The 16,814-nt window shown below is 43.2% G+C and overlaps 2 non-coding genes across 2 annotated transcripts; both read left to right on the top strand.

Annotated features, from left to right (window-relative positions):
* Positions 1-3,945: 3,945 nt before the first annotated feature.
* Trnas-cga (transfer RNA serine (anticodon CGA)) lies at positions 3,946-4,020 on the top strand. The gene has a single exon. It is a non-coding gene; the product is annotated as a tRNA-Ser (tRNA).
* A 227-nt stretch (positions 4,021-4,247) lies between these two features.
* Trnas-cga (transfer RNA serine (anticodon CGA)) lies at positions 4,248-4,322 on the top strand. Its single transcript has one exon. It is a non-coding gene; the product is annotated as a tRNA-Ser (tRNA).
* Positions 4,323-16,814: the final 12,492 nt, after the last annotated feature.

Genomic DNA, 16,814 nt, shown 5'->3' with positions numbered 1-16,814 from the left:
CAATTTTGGAGTTGCGTATCCGCATCTGCCGCTGACTATACCTACGAAAACAAATCACTGTACGACTCATAGTTTAGGAGATAAGACATCACATACTGATGCATGGAAAACTGCATGACGTTTTAATTTATTACTTCTGTGGTAATAAGTCTTTTCGCAACACGTTTCGCAGACAATATCCACATACACCTCTGAGAGTACCTAAAAGAAGACCTCTCCAGTTTGTCTGACGAACCGGTTTCAGGCTCTGTCTCAGGCTGATACTGATCTTCGGCCGGACATGGCTGCTTATCCTGTTCCAGAGGTTGCCCCTCAGTCTGCAAGATCCGGGCGTTCGCAGAGGGTGGGCTTACTGGTAGTTGGGAGCTCCAACGTCAGGTGCGTAATGGGGCCCCTTAGGGATATGGCAGCAAGAGAGTGGAAGAAAACCAATGTGCACTCCGTGTGCATACCGGGGGGAGTCATTCCAGATGTGGAAAGGGTCCTTCCGGATGCCATGAAGGATACAGGGTGCACCCATCTGCAGGTGGTCGCTCATGTCGGCACCAATGATGTATGTCGCTATGGATCGGAGGAAATCCTCTCTGGCTTCCGGCGGCTATCTGATTTAGTGAAGACTGCCAGTCTCGCTAGCGGGATGAAAGCAGAGCTCACCATCTGAAGCATCGTTGACAGGACTCACTGCGGACCTTGGAGGGACTGAATCAGAGGCTGAGACGGCTCTGCGACCGTTTGGGCTGCAGATTCCTCGACTTGCGCCATAGGGTGGTGGGGTTTCGGGTTCCGCTAGATAGGTCAGGAGTCCACTACAAGCAGCAAATGGCTGCACGGGTAGCAGGGGTTGTGTGGCGTGGACTGGGCGGTTTTTTTAGGTTAGATGGCTTCGGGCAAGTACCGAAAGGCCAACAGCCTCGAAGGGTGCGGGGCAAAGTCAGGATATGCGGGGACCAAGCAGCAATCGGTATTGTAATTGTAAACTGTCGGAGCTGCATTGGTAAAGTACCGGAACTTCAAGCGCTGATTGAAAGCACCGAAGCTGAAATCGTTATAGGTACAGAAAGCTGGCTGAAGCCAGAGATAAGTTCTGTCGAAATTTTTACAAAGGCACAGACGTTGTTTAGAAAGAATAGATTGCATGCAACCGGTGGTGGCGTGTTTGTCGCTGTTAGTAGTAGTTTACCCTGAAGTGAAGTAGAAGTGGATAGTTCCTGTGAATTATTATGGGTGGAGGTTACACTCAACAATAGAGCTAGGTTAATAATTGGCTCCTTTTACCGACCTCCCGACTCAGCAGCATTAATGACAGAACAACTGAGAGAAAATTTGGAATACATTTCACATAAAATTTCTCAGCATGTTATAGTCTTCGGTGGAGATTTCAATTTACCATATATAGACTGGAACACTCAAAGATGTTTAGGACGGGTGGTAGGGACAGAGCATCGAGTGACATTATACTGAGTGCACTATCCGAAAATTACCTCGAGCAATTAAACAGAGAACCGACTCGTGAAGATAACATCTTGGACCTACTGATAACAAACAGACCCGAACTTTTCGACTCTGTAAGTGCAGAACAGGGAATCAGTGATCATAAGGCCGTTGCAGCATCCCTGAATATGGAAGTTAATAGGAATATAAAAAAAGGGAGGAAGGTTTATCTGTTTAGCAAGAGATTTCAGACTACCTAACATATCAAAACAAGAATTTCTGTTCCGACACTGACAATGTTGAGTGTTTATGGAAAAAGTTCAAGGCAATCATAAAATGCGTTTTAGACAGGTACGTGCCGAGTAAAACTGCGAGGGACGGAAAAAACCCACCGTGGTTCAACAACAAAGTTAGGAAACTACTACGAAAGCAAAGGGAGCTTCACTCCAAGTCTAAACGCAGCCAAAACCTCTCAGACAAACAGAAGCTAAACGATGTCAAAGTTAGCGTAAGGAGGGCTATGCGTGAAGCGTTCAGTGAATTCGAAAGTAAAATTCTATGTACCGACCTGACAGAAAATCCTAGGAAGTTCTGGTCTCACGCTAAATCAGTAAGTGGCTCGAAACAGCATATCCAGACACTCCGGGATGATGATGGCATTGAAACAGAGGATGACACGGGTAAAGCTGAAATACTAAACACCTTTTTCCAAAGCTGTTTCACAGAGGAAGACCGCACTGCAGTTCCTTCTCTAAATCCTCGCACAAACGAAAAAATGGCTAACATCGAAATAAGTGTCCAAGGAGTAGAAAAGCAACTGAATCACTCAACAGAGGAAAGTCCACTGGACCTGACGGGATACCAATTCGATTCTACACAGAGTACGCGAAAGAACTTGCCCCCCCTTCTAACAGCCGTGTACCGTAAGTCTCTAGAGGAACGGATGGTTCCAAATGATTGGAAAAGAGCACAGGTAGTTCCAGTCTTCAAGAAGGGTCGTCGAGCAGATGCGCAAAACTATAGACCTATATATCTGACGTCGATCTGTTGTAGAGTTTTAGAACATGTTTTTTGCTCGCGTATCATGTCATTTTTTGGAAACTCAGAATCTACTCTGTCGGAATCAACATGGACTCCGGAAACAGCAATCGTGTGAGACCCAACTCGCTTTATTTGTTCATGAGACCTAGAAAATATTAGATACAGGCTCCCAGGTAGATTCTATTTTCCTTGACTTCCGGAAGGCGTTCGATACAGTTCCGCACTGTCGCCTGATAAACAAAGTAAGAGCCTACGGAATATCAGACCCGCTGTGTGGCTGGATTGAAGAGTTTTTAGCAAACAGAACACAGCATGTTGTTATCAATGGAGAGACGTCTACATACGTTAAAGTAACCTCTGGCGTGCCACAGGGGAGTGTTATGGGACAATTGCTTTTCACAATATATATAAATGACCTAGTAGATAGTGTCCATGCGGCTTTTCGCGGATGATGCTGTAGTATACAGAGAAGTTGCAGCATTAAAAAATTGTAGCGAAATGCAGGAAGATCTGCAGCAGATAGGCACTTGGTGCAGGAAGTGGCAACTGACCCTTAACGTAGACAAATGTAATGCATTGCGAATACATAGAAAGAGGGATCCTTTATTGTATGATTACATGATAGCGGAACAAACACTGGTAGCAGTTACTTCTGTAAAATATCTGGGAGTAAGCGTGCGGAACGATTTGAAGTGGAATGATCATATAAAATTAATTGTTGGTAAGGCGGGTACCAGGTTGAGATTCATTGGGAGAGCCCTTAAAAAATGTAGTCCATCAACAAAGGAGGCGGCTTACAAAACACAGATCCGCAGTGCTCAGCTCGTTTCCGTGAAGGTCGGGTAAGCAGCGAGGACAACGCAAGCTGTAAGGAACCATCAGCTGCAACAAACTACACTTCTCAGTTATTGTTAAGGACATTTGGAGAGATAATTGAAAAAAAAAAACATGTGAAGAAATTACACATGATATCAGAAAGTCTGTCAGTTCAGTTTACAGAATCATAACTGAAAAGTTAAAGATGGGAAAATTTGCTGCCAGATGAGTTTCGTAAGATCTGAGTGAAAAACAGAAAGCAGGTCGCAAAAAGACTCGCTGAAGAATTGCTTCTTACAACGTTATCGATCAGAAAGAGAACAGTTTCTGAAAAGTTTTATTGCACTTGATGACACCTGGTTACAAGATTTTGAGCTGGAACTGAATTGTCAGTGGTCACAATGGAAAAGTTCGAGTCTCGGCCCGGCACACTGTTTTAATCTGCCAGGAAGTTTCATATCAGCGCACACTCTGCTGTAGAGCGAAAATTTCATTCTAGAAACATCCCCCAGGCTGTGGCTAAGCCAAGTCTCCGCAATATCCTTTCTTCCAGGAGTGCTAATTCTGCAAGATTCGCAGGAGAGCTTCTGTGAAGTTTGGAAGGTAGGAGACGAGGTACTGGCGGAATTAAAAGCTGTGAGTACGGGGCGTGAGTCGTGCTTGGGTAGCTCAGTCGGTAGAGCACTTGCCCGCGAAAGGCAAAGGTCCCGAGTTCGAGTCTCGGCCCGGCACACAGTTTTAATCTGCCAGGAAGTTTCATATCAGCGCACGCTCCGCCGTAGAGTGGAAATTTCATTCTAGAAACATCCCCCAAGTGCTGGCTAAGCCATGTCTCCGCAATATCCTTTCTTCCAGGAGTGCTAGTTCTGCAAGATTCGCAGGAGAGCTTCTGTGAAGTTTGGAAGGTAGGAGACGAGGTACTGGCGGAATTAAAAGCTGTGAGGACGGGGCGTGAGTCGTGCTTGGGTAGCTCAGTCGGTAGAGCACTTGCCCGCGAAAGGCAAAGGTCCCGAGTTCGAGTCTCGGCCCGGCACACAGTTTTAATCTGCCAGGAAGTTTCATATCAGCGCACACTCCGCTGTAGAGTGAAAATTTCATTCTTTCAACAAAATATGCATTAATATTCTTGTGCCTGGAGCCTATATAGCAATTGTGTAAAAATGTGTTGATGAGTCACAAAAAGCTATGTATAAACTACATCCATTAGGGAAAATGGAATACAATCTCCGTATGGCGATAACGAAAAGTAAAATCCTGGTTCATCATGAGTAGTATCCCACCTGCTCGAAAACAAAAATAGAGAACATTCTACATGAACTAGTCACCAACTTAATTTTTTTATTTTATGACGTAAACAGAGAAATCCGTGTCTGTTACTTTCCACATAACCCAAGGCAATGTCGACCTCTGAACAGAAAGTAGTCACCTGTAAACTATCTGGTATGGACAAGGACTTAGCGGACGATAAGTGGAATGAGAAAAGATTCTAAAACATACAGGAATGAAACCGAACGAAAATTTTATAAAACCGCGATTGCATTTTGTATTGATGTGTGGAAGTGAAGCAAGGACCCCTAAAATGTAGTAAAAATGAAATACAAGCAGCACAAATGACATTTGTCAGGCAAGTCAGTGGTGTTACAAGGGAAAGTCATATAAGAAATTGCGGGAATCAACTAGTTATAATATTAAAGATAGGGAAGACCGAATAAGAACTGAGTATGTTAGGGCACAATTGTACATTTACAATATTAAGAGACTGACGAAAATAAAGCACTATGGAAGCCTCACCTACAAAGAATTAATATAGAGTAAATTCCACGTCAGGCCACACTTTATTGTTAAGAGGAATAAGGGACGTTGGAAGACCCCAAACGAGATGGTAGTGTTTTAGTGAAGACAGAACATGGAGAAGTGCTTAACCTTGAAGTGCTGAAGAAGAAGAAGAATTATAAGAACAAGGATGAGCCTTGTGGAACCATGTAGGTGATTTCTCCCCAGTCTGAAGAATCTCTCCTGCTCACATTGGTTCATTGTTATGTAAAACTTTTTTTTTGGTTAGGTGTGACTTTATCCAGTAGTAGGCTGTACCATCGTTTCCATTAAACCTCAGTTTATCTCGGAGAATATTTTGGTTCACACAGCTACAAACAGAATAGTGTACTTTTACCAGCGGAGTAATTCGAGTCTGTTATCTTGCTGATAACCCAAGGCGCTGTCGAGCTATGAGCATAAAGCAGCCATCTGTAACCTATCAATAAAACTCGCTGCCTAGATTAAAGTTTACAAATCAGGGAGCGAGACAGGCGTAATCTTGTAACTATTAACTTTCGGCGGGCCCCGGATGTAATTAGTGGTGCCTGCTGAGACGTCCGCAGACGAATCAATCGGTGTGGCAGTGGCAGAGGCCAGCTGGCCGGCTGGCCGGCCGGCGCGGCGTTTCATTTGAATGCTGCTCGCCCATAACTCACCGCCGGCGTGAGCGGCGCGGCCGCCAGATCACTCATTAATCGCCGCCGCGGCCAGAAATTGCGCTTCGAGAGGCGGCCGCAAAAAGAAGGCTCCGCCGAACGTGACCCCCCGGCCTGGTGCGGTATGCTGCTGCCGCCGCCGCCGCCGCCGCCGCCGCTGCTGCTGCTGGTGGTGGTGGTCGCAGGGAACCCAAAGGAGCCGCCTCGAGGGACTCAAAAACTGAACGGCTCACTTTCTTACGTCGACTTTCACAAACGTAGTGTTGAAAGTACACTAAATTAAAAGTAGAGCTATGTTTCGAGATGTTCACAGTTGGATGTTGATCTTCAGTGGCAGACGATTACAAAGTAAGGGAACGGGAGAAAATTCTTTGAGTGTTCAAAACAATAGGAATAATGTCAAAATCAAAAAGTGAAATAATATAAAAGTAAGCAGCATGGAAGAATAATATCATTGCCTGAACAAATCAGGACACTCTTTGACAGTTTTCCAATCCATTCAAACATTATTATGTTCTCAGTATCGTGACCGGGCCAAATATCTCACGAAATAACGAAACTTGTCTAGCTTGAAGGGGGAAGCCAGATGGCGCCATGATAGGCCCGCTAGATGGCGCTGCCATAGGTCAAACCGATATCAACTGCATTTTTTTAAAATAGGTACCCCCATTTTTAGCACATATTCGTGTAGTGCGTAAATAAATATGAATGTTTTAGTTGGACCACGTTTTTCGCTTTGTGATAGATGGCGCTGTAATAGTCACAATTTTAGACGAATAGTTGGTAACAGGTAGGTTTTATAATTAAAATACATAACGTAGGTACGTTTGAACATTTTATTTCGGTTGTTCCAATGTGATACATCAACCTTTGTGAACTTATTTCTGAGAATGCATGCTGTTGCGGCGTGATTACCTGTAAATACCACATTAATGTAATAAATGCTCAAAATGACGTCCGTCAACCTCAATGCATTTGGCAATACGTGTAACGACATTCCTCTCAATAGCGAGTAGTTCGCCTTCCGTAATGTTCGCACATGCATTGACAACGCGCTGACGTACGTTGTCAGGCGTTGTCGGTGGATCACGATAGCAAATATCCTTCAACTTTCCCCACAGAAAGAAATCCGTGGACGTCAGATCCGGTGAACGTGCGGGCCATGGCGTGGTGCTTTGACGACCAATCGACCTGTCATGAAATATGATATTCAATACCGCTTCAACCGCACGCGAGCTATGCGCCGGACATCCGTCATGTTGGAAGTACATCGCCATTCTGTCATGCAGTGAAACATCTTGTAGTAACATCGGTAGAACATTACGTAGGAAATCAGCATACATTGCACCATTTAGATTGCCATCGATAAAATGGGGGCCAATTACCTTTCCTCCCATAATGCCGCACCATACATTAACATGCCAAGGTTGCCGATGTTCCACTTGTCGCAGCCATCGTGGATCTTCCGTTGCCCAATAGTGAATATTATGCCGGTTTTTCGTTACCGCTGTTGGTGAATGGCGCTTCGTCGCTAAATAGAACGCGTGCAAAAAATCTGTCATCGTCCCGTAATTTCTCTTGTGCCCTGTGGCAGAACTGTACACGACGTTCAAAGTCGTCGCCATGCAATTCCTGGTGCATAGAAATATGGTACGGGTGCAATCGATGTTGATGTATCATTCTCAACACCGACGTTTTTGAGATTCCCGATTCTCGCGCAGTTTGTCTGCTACTGATGTGCGGATTAGCCGCGACAGCAGCTAAAACACCTACTTGGCCTTCATCATGTGTTGCAGGTCGTGGCCATGCGGTTCTAGGCGCTACAGTCTGGACCCGCGTGACCGCTACGGTCGCAGGTTCGAATCCTGCCTCGGGCATGGAAGTGTGTGATGTCCTTAGGTTAGTTAGGTTTAAGTAGTTCTAAGTTCTAGGGGACTGATGACCACCGATGTTAAGTCCCATAGTGCTCAGAGCCATTTGACTTTTGACGTTTCACATGTGGCTGAACACTTCCTGTTCCCTTAAATAACGTATCTATCCGGCAAACGGTCCGGACACTTGGATGGTGTCGTCCAGGATACCGAGCAGCGTACACGGCACAAGCCCGTTGGGCATTTTGGTCACAATAGCCATACATCAACACGATATCGACCTTTTCCGCAATTGGTAAATGGTCCATTTTAACACAGGTAATGTATCACGAAGCAAATACCGTCCCCACTGGCAGAATGTTACGTGATACAACGTATTTATACGTTTGTATATACGCTTAAAATCTGAGCTGTTAAATTTGGCTAACTGTAGCTGCTTATTAAGTGACTGTTAATTGGTTTTAGGATTATTGACCTTTGCTGCCTACTGGATGACAGTGGCTTCCCATTTAATGCCAGTTGTTTGAAGTTTATTTGGTTAAAAAACTGCTAACTTGATTTTGTTAACCTTAGTCGACTGTTTTTAACCTCATGTACTTTTTTGGTACAGCTAATGGCTAGTGGCTCATAATTAGCGGTAGCTGTTGTAGAATCATTTTTCTAAAGTCTGCTCAGTCAGTGTTACTGTTGACTGTTTTTAAAAGTCATTGACTTTAATAAAGGCCACTTACTTATTAAAGGTGATGAACTCTGAAGCAGTCCTTCCATTAGGGTGACCCGACCCAAGATCTTCCCACCTGAATTCCTAGTTATCAACTGGTAGCAGAATGTGGTTATTTTCCTTTTCTAGAAAGGCCCAGATGGGGGACGTGGTCATCGTTTCCCTTCTTGCAACGGGATTCTCAATTACTACCTCGTGTATGATTAATAACATACTGTTTTCCAGAAACCGTTCTATCTACTGACTTGGCAGAAAATCCTAAGAAATTTTGCTCTTACGTCAAAGCGGTAGGTGGATCAAAACAAAATATCCAGACACTTTGTGACCAAAATGGTACTGAAACAGAAAATGACAGACTAAAGGCCGAAGTACTAAATGTCTTGTTCCAAAGCTGTTTCACAGAGGAAGACTGCACTGTAGTTCCTTCTCTAGATTGTCTCCCAAATAACAAAAAGGTAGATAGAAAAACAATTAAAATCGCTCAAAAGAGGCCGCTGGACCTGATGGAATACCAGTGTGATTTTACACAGAGTACGCGAAGGAACTTGCCCCCCTTCTTGCAGCCGTGTACCGTAGGTCTCTAGAAGAGCGTAGCGTTCTAAGAGATTGAAAAAAGGCACAGGTCATCCCCGTTTTCAAGAAGGGACGTCGAACAGATGTGAAGAACTATAGACCTATATCTCTAAAGTCGATCAGTTGTAGAATTTTGGAACACGTATTATGTTCGAGTATAATGACTTTTCTGGAGACTAGAAATCTGCTCTGTAGGTATCAGGTTTCGAAAAAGACGATCGTGTGAAACCCAGCTCGCGCTATTCGCCCACGAGACTCAGAGGGCCATAGATACGGGTTCCCAGATAGATGCCGTGTTTCTTGAGTTCCACAAGGCGTTTAATACAGTTCCCCACAGTCGTTTAATGACCAAAGTAAGAGCATATGGACTATCAGACCAGTTGTGTGATTGGACTGAGGAGTTCCAAGTTAACAGAACGCAGCATGTTATTCTCAATGGAGAGAAATCTTCCGAAGTAAGAGTGATTTCAGGTGTGCCGCAGGGGAGTGCGTTGGACCGTTGCTATTCGCAATATATATAAATGACCTTGTGGATAACATCGGAAGTTCACTGCGGCTTTTTGCGGATGATGCTGTAGTATATCGAGAGATTGTAACAATGGAAAATTGTACTGAAATGCAGGATGATCTGCAACGAATTGACGCATGGTGCAGGGAGTGACAATTGAATCTCAATGTAGACAAGTGTAATGTGCTGCGAATACATATAAAGAAAGATCCTTTATCATTTAGCTACAATATAGCAGGGCAACATCTGGAAGTAGTTAATTTCATAAATTATCTGGGAGTAGGCATTAGGAGTGATTTAAAATGTAATGACCATATAAAATTAATTGTCGGTGAAGCAGATACCAGACTGAGATCCATTATAAGAATGCTAAGGAGATGCAGTCGGAAAACAAAGGAAGTAGGTTACAGTACTCTTGTTCGCCCACTGCTTGACTATTGCTCACCGGTGTGGGATCCGTACCAGATAGGATTGATAGAAGAGATAGAGAAGATCCAACGGAGAGCAGCGCACTTCGTTACAGGATCATTCAGTAATCACGAAAATGTTACGGTGACGATAAACTCCAGTGGAAGACTCTGCTAGAAAGACGCTCAGTAGCTCGGTACGGGCTTTTGTTGAAGTTTCGAGAACATACCTTCACCGAAGAGTCAAGCAGTATATTGCTCCCTCCTACGTTTATATCGCGGAGAGACCATGAGGATAAAATCAGAGAGATTAGAGCCCACACAGAGGCATACCGACAATCTTTCTTTCCACGAGCAATACGAGACTGAAATAGAAGGGAGAACAGATAGAGGTACTCAAGGTACCCTCCGACACACACAGTCAGGTGGCTTGCGGAGTGTGGATGTAGGTGTAGATGTAATAATCGTCAACATGGAAGCCAGGCTGCGCACAGGGATAGACTTCCTCAAGAAAGTCCACCTTTTGTGGGAGTTACAAATTGGGCAGTAATTAGGTATACAGTATATATAAGTTTAAGTTCTACCTAGAGCATAGGGAGTTTGTACTCGAGACTGATAATCGGAATTGGGATTGGCCCCAGGAAAAGTGGTAGTGTTGCTGCCGGGCAGTCCGCATCTTCGCATTTCATTTTAAAATTCATCATATCAGTGTTCCAGACAACAGTGTGGTCTATGCTTTAAGTCGCATATATGCGACTCCCCCCAGTATGCAGTTGATTGGGGCCAACTTGCCTTGGGCACCACTGTGTCGGTTGAAGTTCCTGAACTCTTTTGAAATCTCAAGGAGAGACAGGAAGAAGATTTCCCTATTTTACAGATAAAAAAGGCTTTTAAATGGAAAGCTCATAGACGGGTATGTTCTTAATAAGGGCATTGTGTGTTAAAAGGGAAGAGTGATCGCACATTCAAAATTTGTTTGCCTCAGATATTGATTGGTTCCTGTTAGTTTTACTTATTTTAATAGTTCCATGGTGGGAAGTCATCTAGGACAACATGTGGTTTGCCTGTCTATGTGTGAGGATATACGTCGGTTTGTCGGGGGTGTCAGGTTTGCAAACAAAGTAAAGTCAGTTATACCTTACGAAAGGGCCTTCTCGAGTCTACTCGTGAGAGCAGAGCCATAGACTGCCTCTGCTAGATTCCAAAAAACACTGGGACTTTTCTAGCCCACGGTTAAATCTTGCTTGTAACACTGCTCACTATGAGGCCACAAAGGTCATTGGCCTAATTAATCCTGGCCTATCTGGTTAAATCTCTGTCGAGATGCATTATTAAGAAAATTTAGAGAACCGGGATTTGAGCTGACTGTACATTGCGCATGAGGACTACGAACATAAGATACTAGAAATTAGAGCTCATTTGGAGGCATACAGATAGCCGTTTTTCCCTCGTTCTATTTGCGAGTGGAACTGAAAGGAAATTACTAGTAGCACTACAGGGGATCCTCCGCCAGGCGCCGTAAGGTGGATTGTAGAGTATGGATGTAGATGTAGATGTAAAGTAATCTTTGGATCAATGACGAGCTGCTCCCTGAGCGAGTAACCGCTTAAACATCCAACGTAACTGGGAGAGAGCGAGGCGCAATATAGAGCTTGTGCTTCGGCGTGAGGCGTGGAGATATAATTGTGGGAGGTGTGAGTCGAAGGGGAAGGTCGGAGACTGTGAATTCGTACGTCGGAGCATAGGCTGGAGCAACCCCTTCTGCCCACTTGCTCATCGTTTTGTAGGCCAATGTAAAATTTTTAGGTTTCTGTGTTCAGTTAATATCTTGGTTCAAATGGCTCTGAGCACTATGTGACTTAACTTCTGAGAACTTAGAACTACTTAAACCTAACTAACCTAAGGACATCACACACATCCATGCCCGAGGCAGGATTCGAACCTGCGATCGTTGCGATCGCGCGGTTCCAGACTGTAGCGCCTAGAACCGCTGGGCCACCACGGCCGGCGTAATATCTTGGTCTGTAATGAACCGAAAGGGAAGAACTCTAGAGTACATGTTTAAGGAGGGTAGCTAGCCCTTGGTGCCCTTGTGTCGCACACTGACAGGGCGTGTTTGAGGTTCGATGGAGGAGGTTGAGCTGTACAAACTCGCCTTGTATCGATATGCCCGCTTTTGACGATCTTTATCTGGTATGCTGGCGGCGCCATTGGTGCGGATAAAAGCCGCGAATCAGGAAAGTTTTGGAAGTGAGTGTGTGGTGTACGGAACGAGTCAACTGGGGGCACGAGAGGATTGGAATTCTGGGTGGTACATGAGAGGGTCGGCTCCTGTGAAAGTGCCGGGTCTGATGTTGCCTGCCCTGCGTAGTGGTTTCCGCAAGTGGGCATGATATTTTGGAAAACACACAAGGGACTTGGAGATTATTTGTATTTGGCTCCCTTCCCCCCCCCCCCCCTCTCATCCCCGCTTGGGCTTATGCAACCTACACTCATTAATTAATAGCAGCTGTTTAAAAGTCATTTAGTTAAAGACTGGTCAGTGAATCTGGGTTAAGCATAGCTGCCTATTCAGTGACTGTTAATTGTTTTAAAATTCTGGTCCTTGTGTGTGTCCTGAATGACAGTGGGTTCATAGTTAATGGAAGCTCTTTATTAGTCATTTGCATAAGATCTGATAAGTGAATTTTGGTTGACTGTAGCTGCTCATTAGTGAGTGTTAATTGATTTCTTAAATTATGCATTTTGCTGTTATTGAATGATATTGGGTTCATAATTAGTACAGCTGTCCAGAAATTATACTCTTAAAATCTGATCAGGGAATTCGGTTAACTGTGTGCTAACTATTCAGTGACTGATTCTTTTTTTTTTTTTTTAATTTATAGACCTTTGCTGGCTACTGAGTGACGGTGGGTTCATAATTAACGGCAGCTATTTAAAGGTCATTTAGTTGAATGAAACCACACAATGAATTTTGCTAATTGTAGTTGTTTGTTTTTAAAATTCTGTATGTTTGTTGTATGGTTAGTGGCTGGTGACTCATAGTTAGTGGCAGCTATTTTAAAGTCATTTTTATAAAGTCTGCTCAGTCAGTTTCCTGTTGATTATTTTTAACATTCGTTTTACTTTATTTAATAAAGCCAAGTTATGTATTATCAATGATGAACGCTGACGCAGTTATTGGGGGACCCCTGGACTTTCATTAGGGTGACAGAATCCTAAATCTTCCCACCCGAATTTTTAGTGATCAGTCCCTTTGTTACCTTAATGATACACTTTCTGTGTGTTTGGAAGGATGTCAGTTCAGTTTTCAAGTGTCTTTTACTAGGGTTAGGGCTGCCCTTCCATTGCCTTGTCCAAATCAGTGAACACTTGTGACATAATGTGCGGAGTGTCAAGCGGAGATCTCTTGGCATTTCTGTCGACCGGAATGCACTTAGTTTTCTCCTTTCAGATTCGTTGGCCTCTCCAACTCACAGTCAAACTATCTCCCTCCAACCAAACACAGAACTCGAGCTATGTAAGGGATCAGTTTGTCACTACATGCAGGTTTTTGCTTTCACATTCGTTGGCTTTGCCATCCCACAACCAAAGTGTTACATTCCAACCTCGCCTGAAGATGGGTAAACTTACCTATAGTTGGTAAAATAAATTATAATAAAAAAGGAAACTGATTGCAGTTTTCTCAACCTTTTAACATACGTTATAGTCGTCATGTAAGCCTCTACAGTCACTCAATAACGACAGCGCTCCATACATCACAGCATCATCAGCAGACAGCCTCAGACTGTGCTAACCCTGTCCATGGCACCATTTATGTATATAGACCATAGTAGCGGTCCTATCACACTTCGCTGGGGCACGGCTGATGATATCCTTGTCCAGCATTAACACTCGCCGTCGATTACTGAAGAAGTCTTCGAGCAGCCACTCACATATCACGGAACCGGCGTTAAAAGTCTGCAGCTGTGCATAGCGTCAAACGCTTCTCGTGAATTAAGGACTATGGAGTCTGCCTGTTGCTCTTCATCCATATAGCTCGCAGGATATCATGTGAGGAAAGGGTAATTTGTGTTTCGCATGAGCGATGCTTTCCAAATACGTGTTGATTTGTGGACAGATACTTTTCCCTCTCAAGGAAATTTATTATATTTGAACTTAGAATATTTTCAAGAATTCTGCGGCAAACCGATGTTAAGGATGCTGGTCTGTGAATTTGAAGGTCCGTTCTTTTATTGTTCTTAAATGTAGGAGTCACCTGCGCTTTTTTCCATTCACATGGGGTAAATGCAAGCTAATTAAGTACTCTTTGTAAAACAGAACTGGGATTCCTACAGATGCTTCTATTACGGGAGTCTGTGGGATGGTCAAACGACGGCATGTTTGTACGATCCTCCTGCGTGAACGATTACTTAAACGCGAAATTTAAACCTACAGTTTTCCTTTCGCTATCTTCTATTGCCACACCAGACTGTTTATCGAGCGTTTGGAAAGAAGCCTTTGACCCGCTTAGTGATTTTACGCATGACCAGGATTTCCTAGGGTTCACGGCAACATCGGTGGCTAAGGTATGACGGTGGAAGTTGTTGTACGTTTCGCGCATCGTTCTTTTTACTGACGCGCGAATCCCTTCGATTTTTGTTGTCTGCGTTCTCTTTTTTGAAGTTAGAGTGCAACCGTGTTTGCTACCTCAGCATTTCCTAATTCTGTTATGAAACGGCGGTGGGTCTTTTCCTCATTAATCTACTTACTCGGCACATACTTCTCCAGAGCGTGACTTACAATCAGTTTAAACTTTACCCATAATTCCTCTACATCTGTCTTACCGGAACTAAGTGCGATGCTACAACTATTTGCTTTTTTTACTAAAATATTCTGCTCGCCTATTTGATTGATTTATTGAGTTTAGTAACCATCGTTGCTGTTACGAAATCGTGATCACGAGCCCGTGTCTCTATACTGACTCTGTCCGTAATATCGACCTGTTTGTTGCTAAAATGTCTAATATATTTTCATTGCGTATTGGTTGTTTAACTATCTGTTAAATACAGTTTCTGGAAAATATGCTCAAAAGCTGTTTACTGGATTGCCTGTCCGTGCTCCCTGCAATGAATCCACCGAAGTCCCAGTCTATATCGGATAAATTAAAGTTGCTTCCAACTAATACTGGCATGATCTAAGTATTTCCGTGGTACTGAGCGTGGACTTACTTTGAATTTCTACCATTACCCGCCACGAATTTATCCCTTAGCTACTGACGTCACACCAAAGATCTTGTCTAACCGTCACTGCCATCTTGGTAACTGAAAGGCTATTTACTGGAATTTTAGGACACTTAAAATTAACCTTCACCAAACTTCCTGCTGTACAGATGATATAATGTTCTCTGATTTCGGTGTACGCTAGTCCCGGAGACCCATAGAAAATTGGGTACAAGATTTTTTTAAAATTTTTGTTTATAGCTTAATTCCTTGACAAAGCAACTATGGGTTGTATCAATATCGGTCTCTTGTTCGTAAAATGCATTGCACTTGTTCTTGAAGCGTTTAGCGCAATTTTTTTGTCTTGCACCATTGACAGTCTTGTTATTTTGTCTTGGGAGGCGAGTTATGCAGTCAGATATAAAAATAACCATTCACCGTTGCCCGTGTAAAATAACTATGTTTATCAGAATTAAAGATCATAGCCAGAGAAGTTGTTCGGTAAACTAACAGCATGGGATCTCCTTCCTAATCTGTAGATACAAAAGGATTAACTAAATTGCCATTCCGTAAAAAGTAACTATATATTCTGTACCGGTTGGCGTCACACAGTGGGAAGAAAGAGTTTTCAACATGCAAAGAAAGCTGCAGTGTAAATAAATGTAATGACATTGTTAGTACTTCGTAGGCGTTTCTCTTGTATTTATGACTTCTGTTGTATCCTTTGGCGTGGACTGAACCTATTTTGGTAGTCACTGAGGTAATATATTACCATTAATGGTGTAGGAATTGCATCATAGCAGTCTTACTTCGTGTTTCTTGCTTTCTGACCATTCTTCCAAGCGTACAGCTAATAGAAAGGTGAAAACGTGGGGTGTATGAAACACAACTACAGCAAAACAATTTCCTCTTTGTGCTTAGGGTCCCTGTCTTGTTGAAAGTAGTAATCTTTTCTTGAACCCAAGGTAGCAACATTTTTTTGCAGATTTGCCACTAGGCTATTTAAATACTGGCATCTGTCGATGTTATCTTCAACTAAAGCACTCCACCCCACATCAGATGTAACTATAGATCCACATACCATAATTCTTCCAGCACCATGCTTCACTGTGGAGTGAATGTGTGTGGAATCAAGCTCATAAAATGCTCGCCTTCACGCCAAAGGTCTGCAATCATTTACTACTACGTATTGATAGGTGATGGCAGATTTTTGGTGTGGAGCGATTAAATATTGAGTTGGATCCCAGACATATTGACCCACAGTAAAACGCGGTGGTGGAGGAATTGTGATATTGGGATATATGACTACATCTTACGTAGGACGACCTGCTTTTGTGGAAGATAACATTGACACACGCCAGTATTAAAATATCCTAAAGAAAAATCTGCAAAAATGTGTTGCACAGATTACTACTTTCAACAAGACACGGACGCTAAGCATACAGTGGAAATCGTTTGTTTCTGGTTGTGGTACTATACTTCCCACGTTTTCACGTTTCTATAATAGAGCAGAAATCTTAATCCACTTAAACATGTTTGCTGTAAGCTTGAAAGAATGGCCAAGGAACGTGAAATACGAGGTAAGACTGCTCTGGAACAATGTCTGCACCATAAATGGCAAAATATTACGTCATACACTACCAATACGGGTTCAGAGTATGCCAAAGAGGACAACGGAAGTGATAAATACGAGATGAAGAGCTGAAAATTACTAAAATTGTCATTATAATTATTTACATCGTAGTTTTCTTTGCATATATGAATACTTTTTTCC

This window comes from Schistocerca serialis, chromosome 5 (assembly GCF_023864345.2).
Source record: "Schistocerca serialis cubense isolate TAMUIC-IGC-003099 chromosome 5, iqSchSeri2.2, whole genome shotgun sequence".
Taxonomy (NCBI): domain Eukaryota; kingdom Metazoa; phylum Arthropoda; class Insecta; order Orthoptera; family Acrididae; genus Schistocerca; species Schistocerca serialis.
Note: the sequence above shows the minus strand (reverse complement) of the source record. Positions and strands in the feature narration are given on the sequence as shown.